Genomic DNA, 18,050 nt, shown 5'->3' with positions numbered 1-18,050 from the left:
TTGAGAACCTAGTGGAGCGGTGCAACAACAACAATCTACCCCTCAATGCTAGCAAAACTAAAAAGCTTGTAACTGACTTCAGGAAGCAAAGTACTGTATACACCCCTGTCAGCATTGTTATGGGCCAGGATTTAGAGAAACCCACAGTGTATCATGGAGTTCACCTGACTCACAACTTTTAATAGAATGTGGTATGGGGAGCACACGGCCCACTCTACAGGTGTATTACAGCAGAAATGGAAAAGTATTTTTTTAAAGCAAAACAATGTTTATTCTAGGAACTCAAGTTCATCTTTTTAAAATATACAGTGAACATCTTAGCAACCATTAATTCAAATACAACCCCCAAAGAATACAAAACTAAGTAATGCTTAATAACTTCCCAAACATCCAGAAGACAAAAGGAACACCTTTTAACAGGAGCACATTAGGTTTACATTCACTACTGAGAACATTTATAATTCTGAATTCACCAAATGATCGAGAGATAGTCTTTTGATGGCAGAGAGAACAGCAGTACACCTGCTCTGTCTGGCTTCAGCTCCAACACTGAAAACGAAACTAAAACACACCCTGCAGCAAACAGCCTAAAACAAAAGTAAAAAGCTGACAGACAGTCCAGCTCCACCCCACTCTGGCATCACTGATAAACACCCATTTCTTAAAGGTACATTTCTTAAACAACCATTTCTTAAAGGTACTCTCACATGACACCATCAACGGGGCCAAGGTGGAGATGGTTGACAACTTCAAATTCCTAGGGGTGCACATCACCAAAAATCTGTCCTGGCCCACCCACGTCGACGCTACCACCTAGAAAGCACAACAGCTCCTATACTTCCTCAGGAAACTAAGGAAATTCGCCATGTCCACATTAACCCTTATCAACTTTTACAGATGCACCATAGAAAGCACCCTATCAGGCTGCATCACAGTCTGGTATGGCAACTGCTCGGCCCAGGACCGCAAGAAACTTCAGAGTCGGGAACACAGCCCAGTCCATCACACGAACCTGCCTCACATCCATTGACTCCATCTACATCTCCCGCTGCCGTGGGAAAGCAGGCTGCATAATCAAAGACCCCTCCCACCCGGCTTACTCACTCTTCCAACTTCTTCCATCGGGCAGGAGATACAGAAGTCTGAGAACTCGCACAAACAGACTCAAAACCAGTTTCTTCCCCACTGTCACCAGACTCCTAAACGACCCTCTTATGGACTGACCTCATTAATACTACACTCCTGTATGATTCACCCGATGCCGGTGTCTGTGTATTTACATTGTGCACCTTGTGTTGCCCTATTATGTATTATCTTTTTATTTTAATTTATTTCCATGTACTAAATGATCTGTTTGAGCTACTCGCAGAAAATTATTTCTCACTGTACCTCAATACACGTGACAATAAACAAATCCAATCCAATCCAATCAGGATGGCGTGTGCCTTAGAGGGAAACTTTCAGGTGGTGATTGTCCCATGTATCTTTTGCCCTTGTCCTTTTATTTGGTAGAGATCATGGGCTTGGAAGGTGCTGTTGAAGGAGCCTTGATGAGTTGTTGCAGTGCATTTTGTGATGGTACACATTGCCACTATTGTGTGTCAGTGGTGGAGGGATTAGATGTTTATGGATAGGGTGCCAATCCTTTGTCCTGGATGGTGTTTCTTTAGTGTTGCTGTAGTTGCACTCACCCAGGCAAGTGGAGAGTATTCCATTATAGGGTTTTAATTCATCTTAAAGCAGAATGAGATTTAAGAAAAATAAGAGAAATGAGAGGAAATACCAACTACTCGATGATCATTTTCTGTCTGAAGTCTGAGGGTGAATTACATTAAAGGAATTACAACTGGATTGCTGCCAATAAAGCCTCCAGCCAAGTAGTTCAGTGAATTTCTGCAGAGGTTAACGACTATAAGGGTGTACAATCATTCAACATGCCTGAAATCCCTCTCTCTCTCCTTTTAACAGAGGTGTCAGCCTATTAAAAGTTCAATTAACTCCAGTTGACTGAAGTATTTTTTTGAACAAGCAGCTTTTTAGATAATTTCATTTTCAAGCTTAAATAAATATTCTTCTCAAAATTTTATCAGCATGCATTTTTCTCTTTTTAAAAATGCTCCAGCCAAAACAGTGGCGTAACATTCCTGCCCGGTGCTTTCATGGTGTTCCTCAATTAACCTTCAGTAATATTTCCCTGAAAATGCTAATGGCTAACAGACTGACAAAAAGACCATTGGACCCAGAAATCGCTCAAGGTCATGACCCCTGCATTAACACTCAGCTGGTGGATAACAGCTCTAACTGTGTACACTAGGTCAGTGAGAGGGCGCCTGATTAACATTGACTCATGGGGTGCCATGAACAGCAGAAACTGCATTTATATAGCACCGTTCACACCTTCAAGCGTGTCTGTTATAACCTGCCAACTGACGATTGGCTGGGGACTAATGATTATCCCACAATCCTATGGGAGTATGAACTTCCCCAATGAGGGGGGCGGAGAAACTCCTACTATAAATAAGCTGGCCAGTCCAGGAACCAGGAGGAAGGAGAAGGTAGCAAGGGAAGTTACTGCTATGTATATGTTGTTATAGTAAATAAACTTTATTATTTTGTATCCTTAAAACTCGTGCTGGATTCTTCGGGGCCCTTACAAAACTGGCGACGAAGGTAAAAGTGAGTAGCTGTCTACACTGCTGAAGCCACCTCCCTGGATTTTTGTTGGATACAGGTTGGAAGTTATTTTCTATTATACCATGCCTCTGTACGGACGTTTGGATGTTTTTGATGCTGCGCTGGAAAGCTGGAACCAGTACACGCAACGGATGCGTTACTATTTCCGGGCAAACAATATCACTGAAAACGAGCGCCAGGTGGTCATATTGCTCACCGCCTGTGGCCCGCATACGTTTGGGGTGATTAGGAGCCTTACGTACCCAGCTGCGCCGGACACCAAAACGTTTGATGAACTTGTGAATATAGTGGGGTAACACTTTAACCCAACCCCGTCCACGATAGTCCAGCGTTACCGGTTTATTACCGCTGAGAGGACCCCTGGAGAATCCCTTGCCGATTTTTTATCCAGGCTACGCGGGATTGCGGAATACTGTGACTATGGTGAGACCTTGTCAGAAATGTTACGCGACCGTTTGGTTTGCGGTATTAACAATGCGGCCACCCAGAGAAAGTTGTTAGCGGAGCCAACATTGACTTTTCAACAGGCAATACAAATAGTCTTGTCCTGAGAGAGCGCAGAGCGAGGAGTACAGGAGCTACAGGGAATGGAAGTGCATGCCTTGGGGCGAAATCCTTTACGCCCAAAAACGTCCCCCCGCACTCCTGCGGTACCTTGGGCGAGGCAACGACCAGACCGACGCCAGTGGCCATCGGACATTCCTCCCCGAAGGGAGCCTTCTCCAGAGCCAATGGATGAGGAGCCATGTCCGTGTCAGACTTGTAGGCGCCGACCCCGTCGCGGACGGCGGTCCTGGGGACGCCAGAGGCGCCGTCGTTCCGACCGAAACTGGGACCAGCCCAGGGGCCGTAACTGGGACCAGCCCAGAGGCCGTACCTTCCATGTGGATGAACCTGCGGCGACCACTCCTGAGGACGTGGAGACGGAGGACAACTGCCTGCAGCTGCATTGTGTGGCAGCTCCCCGTGTGGCCCCCATTAAGGTGACAGTACGGGTCAATGGCCACCCGCTGGAGATGGAGTTGGATACTGGCGCAGCGGTCTCCGTGATCGCCCAGAGGACATTTGACCGCATCAAGCAGGGTAGACAGACCCTTACACTAACTGACTCACAGGCCAGGTTGGCCACCTACACGGGGGAACCACTGGACATTGCAGGAACTACAATGACCCCTGTTGTCTATGGACGCCAGGAGGGGCGTTTCCCACTTATCGTAGTGCGTGGCCATGGGCCCAGCCTGTTGGGTCGGGACTGGTTGCGCCATTTGCGGTTGCAATGGCAGCACATCCTCCAAACAGTTTCTGGAGGGTTGACTGAGGTGCTAGGACGATACCCAGAGGTATTCCAGCCTGGTCTGGGGAAAATAAAAGGGGCCGTAGCCCGTATCCAAGTTGAACCAGGAGCCACACCGCGCTATTTCCGGGCGCGCCCAGTGCCTTACGCTTTGCTCGAGAAGGTAGAAGGGGAGCTCACTCGTTTGGAGAGTTTGGGTATTATCAGGCCTGTCCGTTTTGCTGACTGGGCAGCACCAATTGTGCCAGTAATGAAGCCAGATGCCACAGTTCGCTTGTGTGGCGACTATAAACTTACAGTGAATACAGTTTCCCGACTCGACCGATACCCAATGCCTCGCATAGAGGATCTCTACGAAAAACTTGCAGGCGGACTCTCATTCACAAAATTAGATATGAGTCACGCCTACCTGCAGTTGGAGCTGGACCCTGCCTCCCGACCATATGTAACAATTAACACACACCGGGGCCTGTATGAATATACACGGTTGCCCTTTGGAGTATCCTCTGCCTGCGCAATTTTTCAACGTGTTATGGAGGGCATTTTGAGAGGTTTACCACGTGTGGCTGTCTACCTAGATGACGTTTTGATTACAGGGACGTCGGAGCAAGAGCATTTGGAAAATCTGAAGGCTGTCCTTAAACGCCTTTCGGAGGCTGGAGTCCGTTTACGTCACACAAAGTGCGTATTTCAGGCAAAAGAAGTAGTCTACCTAGGTTATCGGGTGGACCGCGAGGGTCTGCACCCCGTCGCAGAGAAGGTGCGTGCAATTCAACATGCCCCCACCCCGACTGACACTTCGCATCTTCGTTCTTTTCTCGGTCTCGTAAACTATTACGGGAAGTTCCTCCCCAATCTGGCAACTACGCTGGCCCCGTTACACCTTCTGCTAAAGAAAAATCACACCTGGGTTTGGGGTCAGCCGCAAGAAACCGCTTTCCGGCGGGTAAAGCAACGATTGTCGTCGTCTGGGTTACTAACCCACTATGATCCGGGAAAGCCTTTGCTCGTCACATGTGATGCATCCCCGTATGGTATTGGGGCTGTCCTGTCCCACAAGATGGAGAACGGGGCCGAGCGACCGATAGCTTTCGCCTCCCGCACATTGACTGCAGCGGAGAAGAAGTACGCGCAGATCGAGAAGGAGGGCCTGGCAGTGGTTTTCGCGGTGAAACGCTTCCACCAGTATGTGTACGGCCGCCATTTCACTATCGTGACTGATCATAAGCCCCTGCTGGGACTCTTCAGAGAGGATAAGCCGATACCGCCCATTGCTTCTGCACGGATCCAGCGCTGGGCTTTGTTGCTTGCTGCATATGAGTATTCTCTGGAGCACAAACCAGGTACGCAGATAGCAAATGCCGACGCACTGAGCCGATTGCCTTTATCGACCGGCCCCATGTCGACCCCCACGACTGGTGAGGTGGTCGCAACCCTAAATTTTATGGACACCTTGCCTGTCACGGCATCACAGATCCGTGAGTGGACCCAGACGGAGCCAGTCCTGTCAAAGGTTCGGCACATAGTCCTGTATGGTGGGCAGCATAGACAGCTCCCAGGCGAGTTACGGGCATTTTCCTCCAAGCTGTCAGAGTTCAGCGTGGAAGACGGCATCCTCTTGTGGGGGACGCGTGTGGTTGTCCCGGAAAAAGGCCAGGAGCTGATATTATCAGACTTGCACAATGGGCATCCGGGCGTGACCAAGATGAAAATGTTGGCCCGGAGTTATGTCTGGTGGCCAGGCCTCGACACCGACATTGAGAAGGTGGCCCAAAACTGCTCCATTTGCCAGGAGCATCAGAAGCTTCCGCCGGCCGCGCCCCTACATCACTGGGAATGGCCAGGGCGGCCTTGGGCACGCTTACATGCAGATTTCGCAGGCCCTTTTCAGGGATCCATGTTCCTTCTACTAAATGACGCCCAGTCCAAATGGCTGGAGGTGCATAAGATGCAGGGGACAACGTCCTGCGCAACAATTGAAAAAATGCGTTTATCATTTAGCACGCATGGCCTCCCCGAGGTGCTGGTCACGGATAATGGCACTCCATTCACGAGTGAGGAGTTTGCTAGGTTTACAAAGATGAACGGCATCCGCCATATCCGCACTGCCCCTTACCACCCGGCTTCAAATGGGTTGGCAGAGCGTGCAGTGCAAACATTCAAAAGAGGCCTAAAGAAGCAGTCTTCCGGATCAATGGACACGAGACTGGCTCGGTTTTTGTTTACGTACAGGACCACCCCCCATACAGTGACTGGGGTAGCTCCCGCAGAACTCCTAATGGGCCGGAGACTTCGCACCCGCCTTAGTATGGTCTTCCCGGACATTGGCGCAAAAGTACGCCGCACACAAGAACGGCAGGGACCGGGATTGTCTCAGCATCGTCCGATTCGGCAGTTTGCGCCCGGTGACCCAGTATTCGTGCGGAATTTTGCTGGTGGTGCCCAATGGGTTCCTGGGGTAATCTTTCGCCAAACGGGCCCTATATCGTACCAAGTGCAGGCCCAGGGTCGTCTCCAGCGAAAACATGTAGACCACGTCCGGTCCAGAAGATCATCCCCGCAAAAGATTCTCCGCCCCCGGAGCTCAGTTCAACAGCGGCAAAGACCAGAAACAAGGGAAGGTAGTCCTCCAAATCTTCCACTGGTGCCTCACTCAAAACCTGCGCAGGTCATGACGGGACCGAATGGGGACAGAGACGCTGACATGACGGAGGCAGCAGACTCTGACTCCGAGATGGAGACACAGGATGAATCAGAGGGGGAATCCTCGGGTCCACAGGCCGTGGATGTACAACCGCGCCGTTCATCACGGAAGCGCCGGTCTCCGTCTCGTTATACGCCGCCTGATCCAGCGCCGCGTGCAAATGGCGTCCGGCCTGCGGCCAAACGAGTTCGACGCCTCCCTTCGCCAGGGCCTACGGTGGATTCCTTGGACTTTGGGGGGGAGGGATGTTATAACTTGCCTACTGACGATTGGCTGGGGACTAATGATTATCCCACAATCCTATGGGAGTATGAACTTCCCCAATGAGGGGGGCGGAGAAACTCCTACTATAAATAAGCTGGCCAGTCCAGGAACCAGGAGGAAGGAGAAGGTAGCAAGGGAAGTTACTGCTATGTATATGTTGTTATAGTAAATAAACTTTATTATTTTGTATCCTTAAAACTCGTACTGGATTCTTCGGGGCCCTTACTAAAGTGTCCCAAAAGCTTTACAGTCAACGATGTTCCTTTCTGAATTGTAGCCGCTGTTGGAACGTAGGAGATATGGCAGCCAATGTGCACAGCAAGTTCCCACGAACAGCAACTGAATCATGACCAGGTGGTCCTTGATAGGTCTGTTTAAAGGTCCAGTATAAATGGTTAGTGAATGGGTGATTGTCAGTGAATGGGTACAGTGGGTAGATGGGTGAGATAAGGGGTCAATGGGTAGGTTATCCATGAAGGCCCCGCATACTCAACCTTGCCCTCGCCTGAGGTGTGGTGACCCTCAGGTTAAATCACCACCAGTCAGCTCTCTTCCAAAGGGGAGAGCAATTATAAGACAATAAGACATAGGAGCAGAATTAGACCACTCGGCCCATCAAGTCTGCTCCACCATTCAATCATGGCTTATATTTTTATCATCCCCATTCTCCTGCCTTCTCCCCATAACCCCTGATCTCCTTACCAATCAAGAAGCTATCCATCTCTGTCTTAAAGACACTCAGTGATTTGGCCTCCACAGCCTTCTGCAGCAGAGTTCCACAGATTTACCACCCTCTGGCTGAAGAAATTCCTCCTCGTCTCTGTTTTAAAGGATTGCCCAATTAGTCTGAGGCTGTGCCCTCAGTTCTAGTTTTTCCTACAAGTGGAAACATCCTCTCCACGTCCACTCTATCGAGGCCTCGCAGTATCTTGTAAGTTTCAATAAGATCCCCCCTCATCCTTCTAAACTCCAACGAGTACAGACCCAGAGTCCTCAACCGTTCCTCATATGACAAGCTCTTCATTCCAGGGATCCTTCTTCCAGATTATTAATGGACATTGTGAAAAGTTGTGGTCCCAGCACCGACCCCTGAGGCACACCACTAGTCACCGGCTGCCATCCTGAAAAAGACCCCTTCCCACTCTCTGCCCTCTGCCAGTCAGCCAATCCTCGATCCATGCCAGGATCTTACCCTTAACACCATGGGCTCTTAACTTATTTAACAGTCTCCTATGCAGCACCTTGTCAAAGGCCTTCTAGAAATCTAAATAAATCACGTCCACTGGTTTTCCTTTATCTAACTTCCTTGTTACCTCCTCAAAGAACTCCAACAGATTTGTCAGACATGACCTCCCTTTGACGAAGTCGTGCTGACTCAGTCCTATTTTATCATGCACTTCCAAGTACTCCACGATCTTATCTTTAATAATGGACTCTAAAATCTTGCCATTGACCAAAGTCCGGCTAATCGGCCTATAATTTCCTGTCTTCTGTCTCCTGCGTTCTTAAACAGCGGTGTTACATTACCCACTTTCCAGTCCTCTGGGACGCTCCCTGCCTCCAATGATTCCTGAAAGATCACTACCACTGCCGCCACAATCTCCTCAGCTATCTCCTTCAGAACACCGGTCCAGGTGATTTATCCACCTTCAGACCATATCGTTTCCCCAGAATCTTCTTCTTAGTGATGGCCGTCACACTCACCACTGCCCCCTGATTCCCCTGGAGCTCTGGCATCCCACAGGTGTCTTCCACTGTAAAGACTGATGCAATGTAACTATTCAGTTCCTCTGCCATTTCTTTGTTTCCTATTATTACTTGTCCAGCCATGTTTTCCAGTGGTCCAATGTCTATTCTTGCCTCTCTCTTACCTTTTATATATTGACAAAAAACTCTTCCTATTTTCCTTTATATTACCAGCAACTTACACTCATATTTCATCTTCTCCCCCTTATTGATTTTCTAGTTGTCCTCTGCTCACTTTTAAAGGATTCCCAATCCTCTGGCTTCCCACTAACCTTCACCACTTTCTATGCTTTTGCTTTTACGCTGTCCTTGACATCCCTCAGCCATGGATGCCTCGTCCTCCTCTTCGCATGTTTCCTCCTCCTTGGGATGAATTTCTGCTGTGCCTCCCGAATTACCCCCAAAAACTCCTGCCATTGCTGTTCCACTGTCTTCCCTGCTCCTTTTCCAATCAACTTTGGCCAGCTTCCCCCTCATGTCTTTGTTGTTACCTTTATTTAATTGTAATACTGGTAATAAACTATTTCGTTTAAAGCCCTATCTACAGTGTGGTTATAGGATTCGCCAGGACTCTGGTCCCAGCATGATTCAGATGAAGACCGTCCCATCGGAACAGGTTCCCTTTTCCCCAGTACTGGTGCCAATATCCCATGAATTGAAACCCATTCCTCCCACACCAATCTTTGAGCCATGCATTTACCTCCTTAATCTTATTCACCCTGTGCAAATTAGCTCAGGTAGTAATCCAGAGATTATAACCTTTTTGGTTCTGCTTTATAATTTAGCTCCTAGCGGTTCATACTCCCTTATCAGAACCTCTGTTCCTGTTCTACATATGTCATTGTTATCTACCTATAACCCCCCCCCCCCTTTCCCATGGGTACCATCTTCTGTTGTCTCCCAGCATCCAAGAGTGGCCTCTGGGAATGCTGCAGGCAGCGTTAGTGCCCTGGATATCTAGCTCGCCGAATGTTGAGTCATTAATCAGAATGGTCTAAATTCTTGCTGATGAGGGGGGAAATTTAATGGGGGAGCAAGATCCTGTATCTCGGAGTTTTAATGAGCATTCATGAGATGCCAAAGGGATGTACATCAACTGGAAAGCTGACCCACCACGAAGCCATCACAAAAGTCGGGAGAAGCAGATTCTGACCTCTTTTCCCGATGTCAGTAAACTGATTAGTTTTGAATCTCGTCATATCTTGCCACCAGGACTCCCGTTGCTTGCATGAGGAGACAATTCCGTCCAAAGTATCCTGTATGAGGCAAGAAGCAGGAAAAAATTCACTCATCCAATGTGTAAGTTAAAGTGCTGTTGGTTATGCTCCCTTGCCAATTATTTTTATATGGAAGAAAGAACGTGTATTTGTATATTGCAGCTGGTTGGAAGGTCAGTGCTTTTCCCTGTTTAACTCTCTGGTACAACGGAGGTGAGCAGGAGAATGGCAGCTCGCATGGAGGCTTGCGGTGGGAAATGGTGAGGGTGGGGGTTGTGGAGCAGGGCCAGGGGCATAAAGGAGTGGATGAAGGACCCAGGAGAGAACAGAGGGTGGAGTCAGGGGAATGGAACAGTGAAGAGGAAAAGGCTTGGATTCCTGCTGTGCTGGATGTTGGTGGGGATAGTCAGTTTACGTTTGAAAGGACTGTGTCAATACTGGCCAAATATGGGTCCAGCTCAGGCTGTTGACTGACAGAGTCCTTAAAGAGCTCACCTGTTGAGTTCACCTGCAATATTTCAGTTATCCCACCTGTGAGTCATCATGGGCAATCTTCTTTACAATAGTAATAGTAATTTTTATCAGTGTCACAAGTAGGCTTACATTAACACTGCAATGAGGTTACTGTGAAAAGCCCCTAGTCACCACTTTCTGACGCCTGTTCGGGTACACAGAGGGAGAATTCAGAATGTCCAAATTACCTAACAGCACGTATTGATGCAGTTTGTAGATAGTCCAACCAGGAAAGGTTCAGTAGTGGGTCTGGTATTGAGGAATGAGCCTGGACAGGTGGTTGAGGTTTCAGTGGGGGAACATTTTGGGAGTAGGGACCACAATTCCGTAAATTTTAGGGTACTTTTAGACAGGGATGAGGGTAACTCTCGCGTTAAGGTGCTAAACTGGGGAAAGGCAAATTACGATAACATCAGACAGGAATTGAAGAATTTGGATAGGGTGCGGCTGTTGGATAATAAATCAACATTGGACATGTGGGAGTTTTTCAAGCGACAGTTGATTAGGATTCAGGAAAGTCATGTTCCTGAAAGAACAAAGGATAAGTATGGGAAGTTTAGGAAGCCTTGGATAATGAGGGATATTGTGAAACTCGTCAAAAAGGAGATTTTTGTACAGTCTAGAAAGGTGGGGACAGTCAAAACCCTTGGGGTGTATAAAGAAAGTAGGAAGGTACTGAAGCAGGAAATTAGGAGGGCTAGGAGGAGTCATGACAAGTCCTTGGCAAGTAGGATTAAGGTGAGTCCCAAAGCTTTTTATTCATATGTAAAAAGCAAGAGGGTGACCAGGGAAAGGATTGGACCACTTAAGGACAATGGGGGGAATCTATGTGTTGAGCCAGTGGAAATGGGTGAGGTATTAAATGAGTGCTTTGCATCAGTGTTCACCAAAGAATGGGACTTTGTGGAAGGTGATTGTTGGGTAGGGTGTGTGAACAGTCTGGATCATGTGAACATCAAAAAGAAGGACATATTGGGTGTTTTAAAAGATATTAAGGTCGATACGTCTCCTGGGCCGGATGGGATTTGAATTGCTGAAGCTTTGACTGACATCTTTGTATCCTCATTGGCTACAGGTGAGATCCCAGAGGACTGGAGAATAGCTAATGTGGTACTGCTGTTTAAGAAACGTAGCAGGGATAATCCTAGAAACTATAAGCACGGTGAGCCTCATGTCGGTAGTAGGTAAATTATTAGAGAGAATTCTCAGCATTGATACCCATCTGAAAACAAATGGACTCATTAGCGTTAGACAGCATGGTTTTGTGAAGGGGAGGTCGTGCCTCACTAACTTGATTGAGTTTTTTGAGGAAGTGACAAAAATGATTGATGAGGAAAGGGCGGTGGATGTTGTTTATATGGAATTCAGGAAAGCCTTTGATGAGGTGCCTCATGGCAGGCTGGTGCAAAAGGTGAAGTCACAAAGGATCAGAGGTGAGGTGGTAAGATGGATACAGAACTGGCTCGGTCACAGAAGGCAAAGGGTAGCAGTAGAAGGGTTTTTCAGTTTTTCTGAATGGAAGGTTGTGACTAATGGTGTTCCACAGGGATTGGTGCTTGGGCCTCTGTTGTTTGTAGTGTGCATAAATAATTTGGAGAAAAATATAGCTGGTCTGATTAGTAAGTTCGCGGATGACACCAAGGTTGGTGGAGTGGCAGATAGTGTTGAGGATTGTCAGAGGATACAGCAGGACATAGATAGGTTGGAGACTTGGGCAGAGAAATGGTAAAGGGAGTTTGATCCGGACAAATGAGGTAATGCATTTTAGTACGTCTAACATAGAGGGGAAATATACCGTAAATGGCAAAACTCTTAGGAATATAGAGCGTGCAGGTCCCCAGATCTTTGAAGGTGGCAACACAAGTGGACAAGGTAGTCAAGAAAGCTTACGGGATGCTTGCCTTCATTGGATGGGGCATCGCGTATAAAAACTGGCAAGACATGCTGCAGATGTATAGAACCTTGGTAAGCCTGCACTTGGAATATTGCGCACAATTCTGGTCGCCACACTACCAGAAGGATGTGGAGGCTTTGGAGAGGGTGCAGAGGAGGAATACCAGGATGTTGCCTGGTATCGAGGGCGTTAGCTATGTGGAGACGCTGAATAGACTCGGACTGTTTTCATTAAAAAGATGGAGATGGAAGGGTGACCTGTTGAGGTCTACAAGATTATGAGGGGCATGGATAGAGTGGATGGGCAGGCACTCTTTCTCAGGGTGGAGGGGTCAGTCACCAGGGGCCATAGGTTTAAGGTCCATGGGGCAAAGTTTAGAGGAGATGTACGAGGCAGGTTTTTTACACAGAGGGTGGTGAGTGCCTGGAACACATTGCCAGGGGAGGTTGTGGAAGCAGATACATTAACCGTGTTCAAAAGGCATCTTGACAAACACATGGATCAGATGGGTATCGAGGGATAAGGCACAAGGAAGTGCTGAGGGTTTTGGCAAAGGTTCGTATCAGGCTTGGAGGGCCGAAGGGCCTGTTCCTGTGCTGTATTGTTCTTTGTTTTGTAGTACGTCTTTCAGGATTTGTGGGAGGTAACCGGAGCACCCGGAGGAACCCCACGCAGACACGGGGAGAACGTGCAGACTCCGCACAGACAGAGACCCAAGCCAGAAATCGAACTTGGGACACTGACGCCATGAAGCAACAGTGCTAACCACTGTGCTACAGTACCGCCCATGCATAAAAGAGGGCGAGCTGAACCTGCACCTTCAGCCATGCCCCACAGGGTGGTGAGTGCAACACTAGGCACTCACACGGATATTCAGCAAAGAGTGAACAAAAAAACACAACATTGTTGTTCTCCAGTGAAGGAAATGTCCATAACTCCGCTGTAACCAGCAATGCATGTCAACCCTGAGGTGTGCCAGTACAGTTAGCTCTCTGATTGAGCTGGTGTCAACAACTAACAGTGATGCGGCATGAATAAAGTGAGACCAAAGCACTGTGAAATATTTGCAAGTGAAACTCAATTTTATGTACTCTCAAGTCTCATCTTCATTGCAGTGTGGTTGTCAGGAAAGTTGTTTCCCTCTTTGTCCAGGAGGCTCTATTATAACCCACGTGTAAGTGCAGCATTGTCAGCTGGCCGCTGCTTCCACCAATGAAAACTTCCGCTGCAGCTGAATCCTCTGCTGCTGTTTATGCCTCCAGCTCTTTCCATTTTAATTATAATCACACGGAAAATTGGGACAAGCAAGAGAGCGGGAGTGACACACTCTTCCAGCTTCACAGTTGTAAACAGCATGCCACTGACTGGCCATAGGGCCAGTATTATCATCCTGGCACTGGGTAACTTTGGTCATAAGATTCATTCTTGATAAATGCATTCTTTCATTTCAGTCAATTTTATATGCACATGCAAACTTCAAAAGAACGGAGCCACCTGAAGTGTACATTCTCTAATAGTCCTTATTTTCACTGTGAATAAGGACAAAGAATTGATCTGCATCTATTCAGTGCCTCACTACATTGTTTAAAAATATCCCAAAATGTTTCATAGACCATGAATTACGCTGAAGTGCAGTGACCATGTGTGTTTAGAATCAAAAGAGGCAATTTTAATTTGATCAATCAGTGTTTCCACTTTAAAATGGGATTGGTAGATTTATTGTCCCATTAACACTGATGTACCAGTCACTCCTCTTTTTAAAAGGATCTAAAACTGGAGGCCAAATGCCTGCCTGTTTCAGGCAGTCAGCCCGAGGTGAATGATTGAGTAATGAGGAGCGATTAATTAATGACCTCATAGTAAGGATCCTCTAGGGAAGGGTGATCATTGCATGATGGAATTTCAAATGAATGAAAAATGAAAATGAAAATCGCTTATTGTCACAAGTAGGCTTCAAATGAAGTTACTGTGAAAAGCCCCTAGTCGCCACATTCCGGCGCCTGTTCTGTACGGGAATTGAACCGTGCTGCTGGCCTGCCTCGGTCTGCTTTCAAAGCCAGCGATTTAGCCCTGTGCTAAACAGCCCCAGCTAATTCAGTTTGAGGGTGAAAAACTGGAGTCCCACATTAATATTCTGGAGTTAAATAAAGGTAAGTACGTCAGCATGAGCACAGATTTCGCCCTAGTGGACTGGGCAAAAAGACTCAAAAAGACTTGATGAACAGCGGCAGTTGTTTAAGGTTTAAGGAAATATTCAATCTTTACCAACTAAAATATATTCCAGGGAGGAGGAAAGATTGCAAGAGGGGGAGAAAAACATCCATCGCTAAGTAAGGAAATTAAAAATAACATAAAGGCAAAAACTAAGGCAGACCATATTGCAAAGGGCACTCGCAGACTGGAAGATTGAAAATTATGACAAAAAACTAACACAAAACATAAAGAGGGATAGCAAAAGCCTCTGTTCGTATATCAAAGGGTAGCCATGATGTGGAGATGCCGCCGTTGGACTGGGATGGGCACAATAAGAAGTCTTACAACACCAGGTTAAAGTCCAACAGGTTTATTTGGAGTCACTAGCTTTCGGAGCGTAGCTCCTTCATCAGGTGAGTGAAGTGATGTTGTAGAAGACACTGGTGCATCCCAATATTAACAAATATTAACAGGTACTTCAGAGGTAATAGAAAGGGAGGAACTTGGAACAATCATCATCAATAGGGAACAAGTAGGAAACAAACTATTAGGATTGAAGGCAGACAAGTACCCGGGGCCTGATGGATTTCATCCTAGAGTCTTAAGGAAGTGGCAGTGGAGATAGTGGATCCATTGGTTATAATATTCAAAAATTCCCTGGATACGGGAAAGGTTCCAGTGGATTGGAAAAATACTAATTATTCAAAAAGAGGGGGAAGGCAGAAAATAGGAAACTATAAACTAGTTTGTTTAACATCTGTCATTTGGAAATTGTTAGAATTCATTATTAAGGAAGTCGTCACAGGACATTTGGATTTCCCATTGAATCCACCCCCCATCACAGGTTTCCACAGATGGTGGTTTGCGGTCGACAGGGCAGGAAGATCCCGCTGGCGAGAACGGGCAGAAAATCCACCCCCCCCCCCCCCCCCCCCCCACATAGTCTTCTCCGGCACTAGAGCTCTGACAGGAAGTTCGACATTGGAATACCCTTGGTCAGCAGTATCTCCTCCGACGCTCCGTCGTCTGTGGACCTGCTCCCAGAAGAGCAACAGGCCCAACTTCTCCTCCACTGCAGGGTGCTGTTCCTATGGCCTGGTCTCTCATGGGACCCCACTCAAGAGCCTCACAGTCGGCCCCAGTGTTGAACCTGTGGATTTACCTGCTCCCACTTTCCAGCTGCCACCCTGGAAGGGCAATCCCTCAGCGATGATATCGCCACAAGCCCAGCATGGGGGACAAGTGAAGCACTGCCTGCAAACCAGACCCCTTTACAGCAAGAGTCTCATAGACTTGAAGGACTGCGAAGGCAGGTGAGTGACCCCTCCCCGAGATGCTGAAACGGGACCATGGCCACCTCCCCCACCTCCCCCCTCGGCCCCGAGTTGAATCTATCCGGATCCCCCTCGTCTTCTCCACTTCTTGGACTTACACCCGGGATTGTAATGGCGATCTTCAGAGAGGAGGGCGACAGGTTCTCGTTTTTATACAACTGTTGCAAATTGCACCGGCGTGACATCACAGCAGCGACCGATGAGGTCCTAGAGGGAGGGCTCGCGAATAATATTATAATCTATTAAAATGAGGGGCGAAATTCTCCGGTATCGGCACGATGTCCGCCGACTGGCGCCCAAAATGGCGCAAATCATTCGGGCATCGCGCCGCCCCAAAGGTGCGGAATTCTCCGCATCTTTGGGGGCCGCGCCCCAACCCTGAGGGGCTAGGTCGGCGCCGGACGAATTTCCACCCCGCCAGCTGGCGGAAAGGGCCTTTGGTGCCCCGCCAGCTGGTGTGGAAATCACATCTCCGGGCGGCGCATGTGCGGGAGCGTCAGCGGCCGCTGACGGCATTCCCGCGCATGTGCAGTGGAGGGAGTCTCTTCCGCCTCCGCCATGGTGGAGACCATGGCAAAGGCGGAAGGGAAAGAGTGCCCCCACGGCACAGGCTCGCCCGCGGATCGGTGGGCCCCGATCGCAGGCCAGGCCACCGTGGGGGCACCCCCCGGGGTCAGAACGCCCCGCGCCCCCCCCAGGACCCCGGAGCCCGTCCGCACCGCCTTGTCCCGCCGGTAAGGTAGGTGGTTTAATCTACCCCGGCAGGACATGCATTTTAGCGGCGGGACTTCGGCCCATCCGGGCCGGAGAATCGCGGGGGGGGGGGCCCGCCAACCGGCGCGGCGCGATTCCCACCCCCGCCGAATATCCGGTGGTGGAGAATTCGGCAACCGGCGGGGGCGGGATTCACGGCAGCCCCCGGCGATTCTCCGACCCGGCGGGGGGTCGGAGAATCTCGCCCGAGGTTCCCAACCTACCGTGCTGGATTTCTGATCACTCCACTGGCGGGGGGGGGGGGGGGGGGGGGGGGGGGCGGGGGGGCGGGGGGAGGCTGGAAAAGTGGAAATCGCGACCTTGACGGCGAGAATCGCGTTTTCCAATTCTCACCTAATTTTCCCCCTGCGTCGCCGTTCTCACTGACGATAAACATGGGCTCAAGGTGGACCCCCCCCCCATCTATTTTCAGCAACACTCACATTCAAATGATGTTGGTGAGAATGGAACCGTCTAATATCCTGCTTAGCAGCAGTCCTCCAGTCGAACTTAATCGACTCTCACCCTGACTCACTGTTCAGTAAGTGTAAACGGTGAGCAGATTGACCTCACTTCAGATCAGTCTGATCAAATTCAATTCATTCCCCAGAGTGAAGGTATTGATTTAGATTAAAGTCAAGTGGCCCAACCAATACTTCCTCCGTGAACCCTTGCTGAATATTAAACTACTCCCTACGGTCTTGGTGTAAACAAGATATACCAACAGGATAGACTATCCTAGTTACATATCTTCATAATAAATAAAGTAAATTATTACAGCATGTTAGCTTATCTTAATTCTATATCCACTATAAGTAACTGCATGTGTTTCTGGATTGATTTTCATAGAACCTTTGGGCTTACTCCAGGTTTTATGAATGCTGTGATTTCAACCAACTTTCATGTGACTTAACGCTTACCTTATCTGAAGAACTGTGGTGGTATGTATTAGGGGTAATACGTTACACCATGATGCCGAGGGGCTATTGGTAGACAGATACTGGGTCCTGATTGGATCTGCCGCCTACTGGGCTCCACCCAGAAAGGCGGGGTATAAGAACCCGGTTTCTCCCAGCAGCCGCATTCTGTAACTGAGCTGCTGGGGAACAAGTCTGCTCAATAAAGCCTCGATTGAGTTCTCTACGTCTCGCCTTGTGTGTTATCGATGGTGCCACAATTTATTGAGCAGACGTGTTCCCCAGCAGCTCAGTTACAGAATGCGGCTGCTGGGAGAAACCGGGTTCTTATACCCCGCCTTTCTGGGTGGAGCCCAGTAGGCCTGCGGTGGAGGATCGAACTCTCCACCTACAATTATGAGATCTTGTACCGTCCCGGAAAGCTGAACGAGCCGTCCGATGCCTTATCTTGCAGCACATGTGCCAACGCACAAGTGGACCGTCTCCAAGCCCTCCACGAGGACTTCTGCCACCCAGGGGTCACTCAT

The 18,050-nt window shown here is 48.6% G+C and overlaps 1 long non-coding RNA gene across 1 annotated transcript in view; it reads right to left on the bottom strand.

The window, feature by feature from the left end:
* Window positions 1-1,050: 1,050 nt before the first annotated feature.
* The window catches only part of LOC140386051 (uncharacterized), a 79,730-nt gene continuing 62,730 nt past the window's right edge, over window positions 1,051-18,050 (bottom strand). Inside the window, exons 2-3 of the long non-coding RNA XR_011933562.1 lie at window positions 9,856-9,958; window positions 1,051-1,733 (exon numbers count right to left, since the gene is read on the bottom strand). This is a non-coding gene — a long non-coding RNA (uncharacterized lncRNA). The remainder of the gene's footprint in view (window positions 1,734-9,855; window positions 9,959-18,050) is intronic.

Source organism: Scyliorhinus torazame, chromosome 11 (assembly GCF_047496885.1).
Source record: "Scyliorhinus torazame isolate Kashiwa2021f chromosome 11, sScyTor2.1, whole genome shotgun sequence".
NCBI lineage: Eukaryota > Metazoa > Chordata > Chondrichthyes > Carcharhiniformes > Scyliorhinidae > Scyliorhinus > Scyliorhinus torazame.
Note: the sequence above shows the minus strand (reverse complement) of the source record. Positions and strands in the feature narration are given on the sequence as shown.